The sequence below is a fragment of the Arvicanthis niloticus genome, chromosome 1, assembly GCF_011762505.2.
Source record: "Arvicanthis niloticus isolate mArvNil1 chromosome 1, mArvNil1.pat.X, whole genome shotgun sequence".
Classification (NCBI taxonomy): domain Eukaryota; kingdom Metazoa; phylum Chordata; class Mammalia; order Rodentia; family Muridae; genus Arvicanthis; species Arvicanthis niloticus.
Genome location: NC_047658.1, coordinates 114,437,612 through 114,448,483, shown reverse-complemented (window position 1 = coordinate 114,448,483; position 10,872 = coordinate 114,437,612). Strand labels below are relative to the sequence as shown.

At 47.4% G+C, this 10,872-nt stretch overlaps 1 long non-coding RNA gene across 1 annotated transcript; it reads right to left on the bottom strand.

The window, feature by feature from the left end:
- Window positions 1–315: 315 nt before the first annotated feature.
- On the bottom strand, window positions 316–1,116 carry LOC143437478 (uncharacterized). The gene is made up of 2 exons (XR_013106942.1): window positions 1,008–1,116; window positions 316–548 (listed from the first exon to the last, which is right to left on the bottom strand). It is a non-coding gene; the product is annotated as an uncharacterized LOC143437478 (long non-coding RNA).
- Between the last annotated feature and the right edge of the window lie 9,756 nt (window positions 1,117–10,872).

Genomic DNA, 10,872 nt, shown 5'->3' with positions numbered 1-10,872 from the left:
ACGGAAGAGAATACATCGTCCACTGTCCCACCTAAGTTAGAGGCTGAAATGCTAAGTCAAAAGGACTGACACACCAGTCTGGCCACCAGCCTGATGCAGTCTTAGATTTGACATTTTATGTCCCTTACATGATAAAGCTCACTTCATAGTTTATCCAAAGCTGCATTAATGCTATCCAACCTATGATTCTGAGAGCATAATACAATGCCTTATATAATAGACAGAAGACATAATATCAAAGGTTTGATGTGGGCACATAAAGACAAAGGGGAATGCTGTGAATAGGCAAGAGAGACTTACTCTAAGTACCACCACTTCGTTTTCAGATTCCATTTAATCATAGGAGAAGCTGAATTCAAGTTCCCAGGCACTGAGGGAGCTGGGGACATCTCCGTAGCTGAACAACTCCTGTTGCAAACAGTGGTCTGTCCACACATCTCTGGGACAACTTCTCCATCTTGCTGGCAGGGTCAAACAAGCTCTTGTTCCCAGGCAGAGGAATAAACATCTATCCCATTTCTCAAAATATTTTCTTAATCTTCTGTTAACTAGTAAAGAATGCAGAAATTGCTGTTATCTAAAGCAAGGTGCATAAGTTCTAAAAATATATAACCAGTTGCCTGTTATGCCTTAATAGACTATGTGAACTTACCCAGTCCTTTGTCCCCTTATCACTCCAGTCCGGCGTCCACGATGGGACCTCGCTACAAAAGCTGAATTAAGGACCTTGAAGCCAGTGGCCCTGGACATAGCTCAGTCTCCAAGGGGTACTCCCTTGCTTAACCCATAATGTCAAAATGCGGTTGGATAACTGTGCTGCCCCGCTCCAGCCCCCAGCCTCCACTTTGTGTTCCCATGCTTTAAATATGCTGTACAGTCTCCTTTCAGGGACACGGTTCAGATCCTGAACTTGCTGCCTCCCTGGGTGCTCAGAAAGTAAAACTTTCATTTTTAAGCTTCTGTCTCTGAATCGAGTTTTCTTGGCTTCCACCCCAAACCCAACATACCTCATGTGTGCCTGGCGCCTGGGAAGGCCAGAAGAGGGCATTGGATCTTCTAGAACTGGAGTTATGGGTGACTTTGAATTCCCATGTGGATGCTAGGAATGGCGCCCAGATTCTCTGCAAGAGCAACAAATGCTCTTAACCCCTGAGTCGGCTCCAGTCCATAAGAGACCTTGTTTTAAAATAAAGAAAGGCGGTGGTGGCACACGCCTTTAATCCCAGCACTTGGGAAGCAGAGGCAGGCGGATTTCTGAGTTCGAGGCCAGCCTGGTCTACAGAGTGAGTTCCAGGACAGCCAGGGCTACACAGAGAAACCCTGTCTCGAAAAAACCAAAAAAAGAGAGAGATAGAGATAGAGATAGAGATAGAGATAGAGATAGAGATAGAGAGAGAGAGAGAGAGAGAGAGAGAGAGACAGACAGACAGACAGACAGACAGACAGACAAAGTCCATGTAGCTCAGGCTGGCTTCTAATTGTCAATACAGTTTTGCATACCCTCAAATTCCCAATCCTCCTGCCTCCATGCCTAGCTTATTCCTTACCGTTCCTTCCCTGCTCCAAATGTCTTGTGAGTGAATGAAGGCAGCTGCTAGCCCTTCCTCCCCATTGGCTCATTCCGAGCCTCTTCCCTTCTAGTACCTCCAGCAGATGGATCTGGTCTACTTACCAAGTGCAAACCTGAAGGTCTGCGAGGGTACATACATTTTGGCGCTATGAATAGCTGTGGCTGGCTGACTGGTAGGGCAAGGCCACACACAGCCCCATCCCCACTACCACCACTCCCCCTCCCCCCCACCCCATCCTCTCCAAGTAAATTCCTTGCAAATGACATGGAGGAGGAGCCTAAATTGAAATCTCTCTCATGGGTCCCAGAAGAAGCGTAGTGTTCCGTAGCGGGAGGGTTCTTGAGCGATAGGAATTATCTGTGGCCTTGTGTGGGCTTTGGCGCTGCAGTGAGCTATGAGGAGGTAAGGTCTGGCTGGTTACCGGGGTTGAGGAAGCTGGGCCTCCACTACTGTACACAGTCCACTCTGCCCTTCTCAGATCATGGCCGAGGAGCCAACTCCCGGGGCCTGCAACTACACCAGTACCTCGGTGAAAGAAGCTACTCTCAAGTCAGGAGCCCCTCCCCAGTGGGCACAGCCACTGGCCCCTGCACCACAGTGGGCTTTTGGGGGCACGGGAGGTGGGGGGGCGGTGGAGCTTCTTTGCCATCTGAGGACCATTGTTCTCGCTACCTAAATGATCTCTCAGTGGTCAGAAATCTTCCAGGTGATGTTCTTATACCCTCAAATGGAAATGGAGCCAGGCACCACACCTCTGAGTTAAAAGCCAGAAGCTGTTCAAGTCAATATTGGAGCGAGGGAGGGAAGGGCATATGGGCTGGGCCTCGCTCTTCCTCGTCCTGGCTTTATCGGCTTGGTAGGTTTCCCAGTGCAGTCCCATGGTACCCTGTGCCTGCATCTTCCCCAGCCCTCACCTAACCCTAGCTCATGACCTCCACAGGATCAAGAGTTACCTGCTTGCTTTCTGGTTGAGCTATGATCTGCCACAGACTGTGTGCCCTCCTGCCCGTGGGCCTCAGGCTGGCAGTGTTGACTCTGCCCCTCACTTTCCTCTTAAACCGAAACACACCCACCCCACTCGGGTGTCTGCTCCAAGAACAATTGAGCATCTGATCAACCTGATGCTGCTCAGGTCCTGGCTTGGTTTCTTGGCCTCAGATGGTGGGGGAAGGGTCCAGGAGGCATCAGGCAGTAAAAGTAGAGTACCAGCTCTGTCCCCCGTCCTCCCCCCTAGCTGGTGGCCAGTTGCTGTCATCCTGAGCCTCAGTTTCCCTTCTGTAACATTCTTCTATGGGTGTGGAGGGGATTGAAAGAGTGGGGGCATCTGGAACCTACTAAGAGCTCACGCGGGAAGCAGCTCTGGAGCCCATCTAGAAACAGCTTCAGGGGTAGGTCTCTGTAAGTGAGCTATGGCAGCCGGACAGAGGTATACACCTGTAATTCAAGTGAGGTGGAGGCAGGAGGATCAAGAGATCAAAGGCATCCTGAGTTACATAGTGAACTTGAGGAACAGCCTGGGCTACAAGACACCTTGTTTGAAAACCAACCAGATGAGGCAAGGCCCCTTCCCACAGCTGCAGTCAGCTGCACTGCATTTACTGCATTAACTGTTATAACAGTTCCTTCCCCAGAGACATCATGAGAACCCAGAAGAGTGAACATCTGTGCTGGGGGTGGGCTCCACGGCAGAGCCCCTGCTGACCACAGCTTCAACCCTCAGAACCTCCAAAGCAAACCCCAAAAGTAAATTTGTTGTTGTTAATGGGGGGGGGGAGGCTGCCTAGAGGGGTGACATTTAAACTGAACCCAGACACTCATGGAAAGTTGGTCCCATGCCAGGTGTGGCAGCTCGGTCTGTAATTCTTGCACTTGGGAGGTTCTAGGAGTGGTTCCCAAGGAGCAGAGGTCAGAAAGCTTGGAGGCTGAGACATTAGAAACCAACATGGAGGCTGGGACATTAGAATCCAAGATGAAGACTGCAAAGTGTTTCTTTTTGCCACCGTCTCTTCCCCCTCCCTTCCTCTCTCTCTCCCTCTTCTTCCCTCCTCCTCCCTCCCTCCCTTTCTTCCTCTTTTGTTTTGAGACAAAAGTCTTGCTATGTCCACACTTGCCTAAAACTCACTATTTAGCCCAGGCTGGCCTTAAATTTACATCAATCCTTCTGTTGCAGCTTCCCAAGTGCTGAGATTACAGATGTGTAATCACGCGTGTGTGTGTGTGTGTGTGTGTGTGTGTGTGTGTGTGTGTGTTACTGGGCGGAACCCAGGACCGGTGCATGCTAGGTGTGGCCTCTTCCTGCTTATTTACATACCCAGCCTTTCCACACCCAGCCTCCTGAGTACATTTCGAAGAGTTCTCTTTTTAAAAATAATGTATTTATTTTAAGTATGTGAATACACTCTTGCTTTTTTCAGACACACCAGAAGAGGGCATCAGACCCCATTACAGATGGTTGTGAGCCACCATGTGGCGGCTGCTGGGAATTGAACTTAAGACCTAGGGAAGAGCAGCCAGCTCTCCAGCCCTCCTTGAAGAGTCCTCTAACTTTAACCCCAGACACTTCAACAGTGACTTTTTTTTTTTTTTAGTTTAAAATTGTATCTATTATTATTGTGTGCATGGCTCTGTGTGTACATGACTGTGTGTATGTGTGATTATGTGTGTGTGATTGTGTGTGTGTGATTGTGTGTGTGTATACATGACTGTGTGTATGTATGATTGGGTGTGTGTAGATCAAAGAGTAACTTTCAGGACTTGGTCCTCTCCCTCCACCATTGGCTTCAGGTCTCAAAAAACATTGTAAGATTTTTACAGCAATTTACCCCAATAGGCCATGTCAGCTGCCCCTTGTGAGTTTCTTATGATGTTCTCTAGGAAAACAAACCAAATGTAAACAGACATATATGTGACCCGACCTGCGGGCCCTAGGTTATTCGTGAGGGACGAGGAGGATTGCAACCTGGAAGAACAGTCGAGAGAGAGAATGGACTCAAGGAAGCAGATGCTTGTCAAGAGTCATGTATTGGGGCACCAAGTGCTTATTTATAATACATTTTTCAAAGGGAGGGGTAAGAGGGATCCAGGTGATGGGAAAGTACAGATTCTTCTTGGCCTATGGCCTGAAACAATGGTGGTCCAACTGCCTACTTCAAAAGATACGGTACGGTACACTGCTTTACATCTAAAAATCTATTTGTAACTATCAAGCAGAACCTTGTGGTTGCTAGGGAGATGAAGCTGCAGGAGACATTGTGCGGGTGGGGAGAAGTAGGGGGTGAGGGTAAGAGGTAAGGGTCCTGGCTTCTGACATATATGTGTATCACATATTCATACATGTATGAATATAGAATACATATGCTGACCTCTGACTTTGTTCCTAACACACAGCTCCTAAAACTCACACAATTTTCTGTGGTAGAATTTGTCCCTCAAAGACATCCTTATCCAAGGAGAATTCATGTGGAATTCACACTAATGAGGTCACAGGGCCAGGGCTGCTCGTTTTAGAATGGCGCGTCCTGGGACTGGATAGATGACTCAGTAGTTAAAGTGCACTTGCCCAGAAGTTGAGAAGACCAAAGTTTAAATTCTCAAAGTGATCGGGCATGGTAGCTTGCCTACAATTCCAGTTTTGAAAGGCAGAGATGGGATCCCCAAAGCAAATTGCCTAAGGAGACAGCCAGCTATTTCGTGAGCTTGGGGTTCGACTGAGCCCCTGCCTCGGTGGGTAACCTGGAAGAGGATTTAACATGATTCTTTACATCAACTCTGGCCTCCACATGCCCACAGTGAGCTGAGGCCTCCCACATCAACCATAAATAAAGACAATAGCCCATGGACTTGTTCACAGGACAGGTTTTATTTTTAATTTTTATTTATTTTTCTCTCATACAACACATCCTGATTGTATCCCTCACTATACTCCTCCCAGTCCCCCTGCCATTGCAGGAGAGTCTTACAGAGGCATTTTCTTGAGATTCTTTCTGCACAGTTGTCTAGGTTTCTATCAATTGGACAGAAACAATTGGTTTAAACAGACAGAAGGAAGTCGGTTGAGCATCCTGTTTGTGAATGCTGGCTGAGGTGGGGAACTACCTGTGAAGACACCTTTAACCTGTGTGCTCTACACTAACCCTGGAAGCCAACAGTGAAACAGGGGGACCTCTGGCAGGGGTGTGATTCTGGCAGCTGGAGATAGTTTATGTTTGGAATTCTGGGGACTCTTTTTTTTTAATTTATTTTTATTGGATATTGTATTTATATTTCAGATTTTATCCCCTTACCCCCTTTCCCCCACCACCCAGGAACCTCCTATTTCAACCCCCCTCCTCATGCTTCTATGAGGATATACCCCCACCTATCCCCCACTCCCACCTCCCCACCCTCGAATTCCCCCCCACTAAGTGTTCATCCTTCATGGGACTAAGACTCTCCTCTCCCACCTACGCCCAACAAGGCCATCCTCCCCTTCATGTACAGATGGAGTCATGGATCCCTCCCTATGTGCTCCCAGGCTGGTGGTTTAGACCCTGGGGAGCTCTGGTTGGTTGGTATTGTTGCTCTCCTCATGGGGCCACAAACCCTTTCAGCTCCTTCAGTCTTCTAACTTCTCCATTGGGAAACCTTTGATCAGTGGTTAGCTGTGAGCATCTGCCTCTGAATGTGTCAGCCTCTGGCTCTAAGGAGACAGCTATTCAGGCTCTTGTCAGCATGCACTTCCTGCCATTCACATCAGTGTCTACCTTTGCTGACTGTACATGGAATGTAGACCCAGGTGGAATGGTCTCCAGATGGTCCTTCAGTTTCTGTCCCACACTTTGTTTCCATATTGAGGAATGGATACAAAAAAATGTACATTTACACAATGGAGTATTACTCAGCTATTAAAAATAATGAATTCGAGAAATTCTTAGGTAAATGGATGGAACTAGAAATTTTCATCCTGAGTGAGGTAACCCAATCACAAAAGAACACACGGTATTCACTCATTGATAAGCGGATGTTAGCCCAAAAGCTTGGAATAGCAAAGACTCAACTCAGAAACCACATGAAGCTCATGAAGAAGGAAGACCAAGTGTGGATGCCTTGGTCCTACTTAGGAGTAACAAAAATTCTGGGGACTCTTAAGAGGGTATATAAATGCCAGAGCTCCAAGAGAGGGAAGGCAGTTGCTCCCCCTGCTGCTGCGGTTTCTGAAGTGGTAGTGAGCAAATAGACAAGAAGAAATGGGGTATCACGACAAGGAACTTGCCACTCTTAATCAGCAGGAAGTGGTCTAACGATATCGATGCCCCTTCCCCTCTAGCCTTCTTTCTCTCCTACCTAGGGTTGGGGTGGACGAGACTGGGGTGGAGAAGGGTGGTAGGTAAAATAAGTGATCAATAAAATAGCCAATTCAACACACCCTCATCTCCTTAGCCCACTCAGAGGCTACAGTTGCATTTGATACATCTCCATTTTCCAAGAGCTTCTCCCCCCATCAGTAAGTTCCTGTGGGTTTTAACACCTTTATTGAGATATATTTTTTTTTCTTTTTTTCGAGACAGGGTTTCTCTGTGTAGTCCTGGCTATCCTGGAACTCACTCTGTAGACCAGGCTGGCCTTGAACTCAGAAATCCGCCTGTCTCTGCCTCCCAAGTGCTGGGATTAAAGGTGTGCGCCACCACCGCCCGGCTATTGAGATATAATTGACATATAACAAACTACATAGATTTAAAATGAATATCTTGTTTTGACAGATATGTCATATATCCATGAAACCTTTATAGTCAGAAGAATAAACATCTATCACCCCCAAAAAAGTTTTCTCAAGGCCCTTGGCAATCCCTCCCACTCACCCTTTTCATCCCAAGTACTTACCTCACCACTCGACACTAAATAGTGTGAATTCCCTAGAATTTCCCTCTTGCTTTCTCATGGGTATTTGAATGAAAATGGCTTCCATAGGCTTACATGTTTGAATAGTTGGTCCCCAATTGGTAGAACTGTTTGGGAACAATTAGGAGGTGTGACCCTGATGGAGGAGGAGTATCAAAAGCCCAATCCACTGCTCCTGTGCTATGCCTCCCTGCCTGTTGCTGCTGCTGTGCTGTCCACCATGACAGTCATGGACTCACCCTCTGAAACCATAGCCCCCATAACAGCTTCTTGTCTAAGTTGGCTTGGCCATGGTATCTAAGCGTGCAACAGAAAAGCAACTTAAGCCAGGCGGTGGTGGCGCATGCCTTTAATCCCAGCACTTGGGAGGCAGAGGCAGGTAGATTTCTAAGTTCAAGGCCAGCCTGGTCTACAGAGTGAGTTGCAGGACAGCCAGGGCTACACAGAGAAACCCTGTCTTGAAAAACAAACAAACAAAAAAGCAACTTAAACATCTGTCCCTTCTTTCCTCTCTCCCATTCTTCCTGCTGGGGATCGAACCCAGAGCCTCATCTATATTAGGTTTTTGTTGTTGTTGAGACAGGATCCTGAAGTTTCAAACTTGTTATGTAGCTGAAGATGACTTGAATTCCTGACATTTCTGCCTCCTCCTTCCAGGCGTAGGAGCAAAAGAGCACACCACCATGCAGTTTAAGCAGTTCTGGGCATTGAATGGAGGGTTTGAATGGTAGTTTGAATAAGCTTGTCCCATGGGGAGGAGCACAGTTGGGAGCTGTGGCCTTCTTGGAGAAAGGGTGTAGGCGGGCTTGGAGATCTCTTATGCTCAGACTCTGCTCATCGCAGAAGTCAGTCTCCTCCTGGTTGTCTTCAGATCAACATGTAGAACTCTTGGCTCCTCTAGCACCAAATCAGCCTGGATGCTGCCATGCTTCCTACCATGATTATAATGGACTGAACCTCTGAATCCGTAACCCAGCACCAATTAAATGTTTTCTTTATAAGAGTTGCTTTGGTCATGGTGTCTCTTCACAGCAATAAAACCCAAACTAAGACAGAGGGCTTTGTGTATACTAGGCAAGTGCTCTACCCCACTGAGCTACATCCTCAGCCCCATTTATTTACAGATTTGTTTTCATTTTATGTTTAGGATTGTTTATGTGTATGTTTGTGCCACTTCCGGCAATGCTCACAGAGGCCAGAAGAGGGCACCAGAATGGATGGTTGCAAGTACTCATGGGGGTTCTAGGAGCTGAAGCACAGCCTTGCTGCTCTTGCAGAACCATGAACTTCAGAGTTTAAGCTACACAAAGCTGCAGCTCAAAAAATGAATGAAACTTCCATTTCCCATTTTTGTGCTCTGCTTGTTACAATTGTTGAAACAATATAGACACAATGTTATTCCCTGAAGTCCACAGCTCAGCATCAGGTTCATCCTTAATGTTGCTGATCTGTTTACAGATACAGTGTTGTGCCCTGTATCCACAATGCCTGTAGCTTCCTGGCCTTGAAAATGTCCTGTGATCCATCCAGTCAGCCCTTTCTTCCCACCTTCTGGTAACCACTTATCTCCTCATTTTGTCTCCCCCCACCCCATCTTTTCCAGAAAGTCTAAGGTCCAGAATCATTCAAGACACCATTTTTTCAAGAAGGTCTATAAGATGGCTCAGTGGGCAAAGGTGCTTGATGCCAAACCCGACAACCTGAGTTTGATTCCCAGAACACACATGGTAGAAAGAGGGAACAGAAACATGGACACCGTGGCTTACTTACACATGCGCCTTGTTTCAAAACGTTGTTTTTTTAAAAAAAAAAGTGAAACAGTCTGGAGGGCATTCCCTAAGGACCAGTTTGTTCCTGCAGCTTAAAAGTAGACTCCTTATTCCACCTTTCATGTCGAGGCTGGCACTACCCTCAATGACCATCTTGACAAGTTCATTTCTGGTGTGCCAATAAATGTGGGTACCAAGGTGGTGGTGGCACTTAGGGTCCACATGGCTTCTAAAGAGTAAGAACCTCTGGGATACCAGGTCAAGCAGGATCAGGAGAGGAAGAGAGGGCTTTGTCTGCTGGAGTGTTCCTGCCCCTACTCAGCACCCCCCCCCCAACACAGACCATCCCCTCCTTATGCTATAACACCATGGATCATCAATAATGTTCTGTTCCCTCCAATAGGGACACCTTTTTGGCTTAAGCCATCCTTTTCTGTCTCTGGATATTTAAATTTTATTTATTTATTTATTTATTTATTTATTTATTTTGGTTTTTCAAGACAGGGTTTCTCTGTGTAGACCTCCTTTGGGGTCCTAGAACTTTCTCTATAGACCAGGCTGGCTAATTCACAGACATCAGTCTGCCTCTGCCTCCAGAGTACTGGGATTAAAGGCCTTCACCACCACTGCCCAGCTATAACATTCTTTGATCTGGTTGCCCATTTCTCTTGTCCCCTCCAACCCACCCTTATTTAGCCTTCTTTGCTTGTACAAGTCTGAGCCACCTCCGATAGAATGAAATCTAAACCAGCAGGGCTCACTGGCAAATTCTGCAATCACAGCAGTTGAAAGGCGGAGGCAGGAGGATTGGGAGCTAAAGGCCAGGCTCAGCTACACATAGAATTCAAAGCCAGCCTAGGCTACCTGAGACCTTATGTCAGGGAGAAAAGGAGAGATGGCTTGGCAGTTTAGAGAGCACTTGCTGCTCTTCTAGAGGTGCTGGGTTCAGTGTGCAGTCTCCATGTCAGGCAGCTTTTGATTGCCCAGCTCGTGAGGGTCTTAAACCCTCTCTGCCCTCTTGTGGTTACTTGCATGCATGTGCACACATAAATAAACAAAAATCTGAACCCCTGAATCTGCCTAACCTGGGCACTCTTCCCTCCCCCCCTCCCCCATGAAGCAACACCTGCGACACTTCAGTTCCTCTATCTGCCAAGGCTTTTTCAGGCACCACCCTACCCCCACACCCCCACCCCCAGCACGTGCATCTCCCCATCCCTGCCATAGTCCCTGTGTTTCATCAGAGCCTTTACTGACACCTACATTAGATCAGGCTTCAGTCAAGAAAACTGTGTGGACCAACTCTTCGGCTCCATTATCTATGAAGGCAGAGGCATCTTCACCATCTTATGCCCAGCTGAGCACAAAGTCCAGGTGGGAAAGTCAGATGCAGTCAGCTCTTAACTTTTGGAGGGTCGAGGTGCCTAGAATCCCAGGAAAGGTAGACACCATCTATTCAACGAATGTTTGTCCATTTTATGTCCATCGGCCATGTTGTGACCTCCATACCTGTGAAGAGCCCTGAGCCTTGGGACCACCTCAATCCCTCTGCATCTTTGGCGCTCCAAATTCTTGTAGTGCGTCCAGGGGAATCTGCAGGTCCCTGTGGGCCTGTCCTAGTGTTCGGGGCCTCTGCTGCCCTCTCCCGGGTCAGG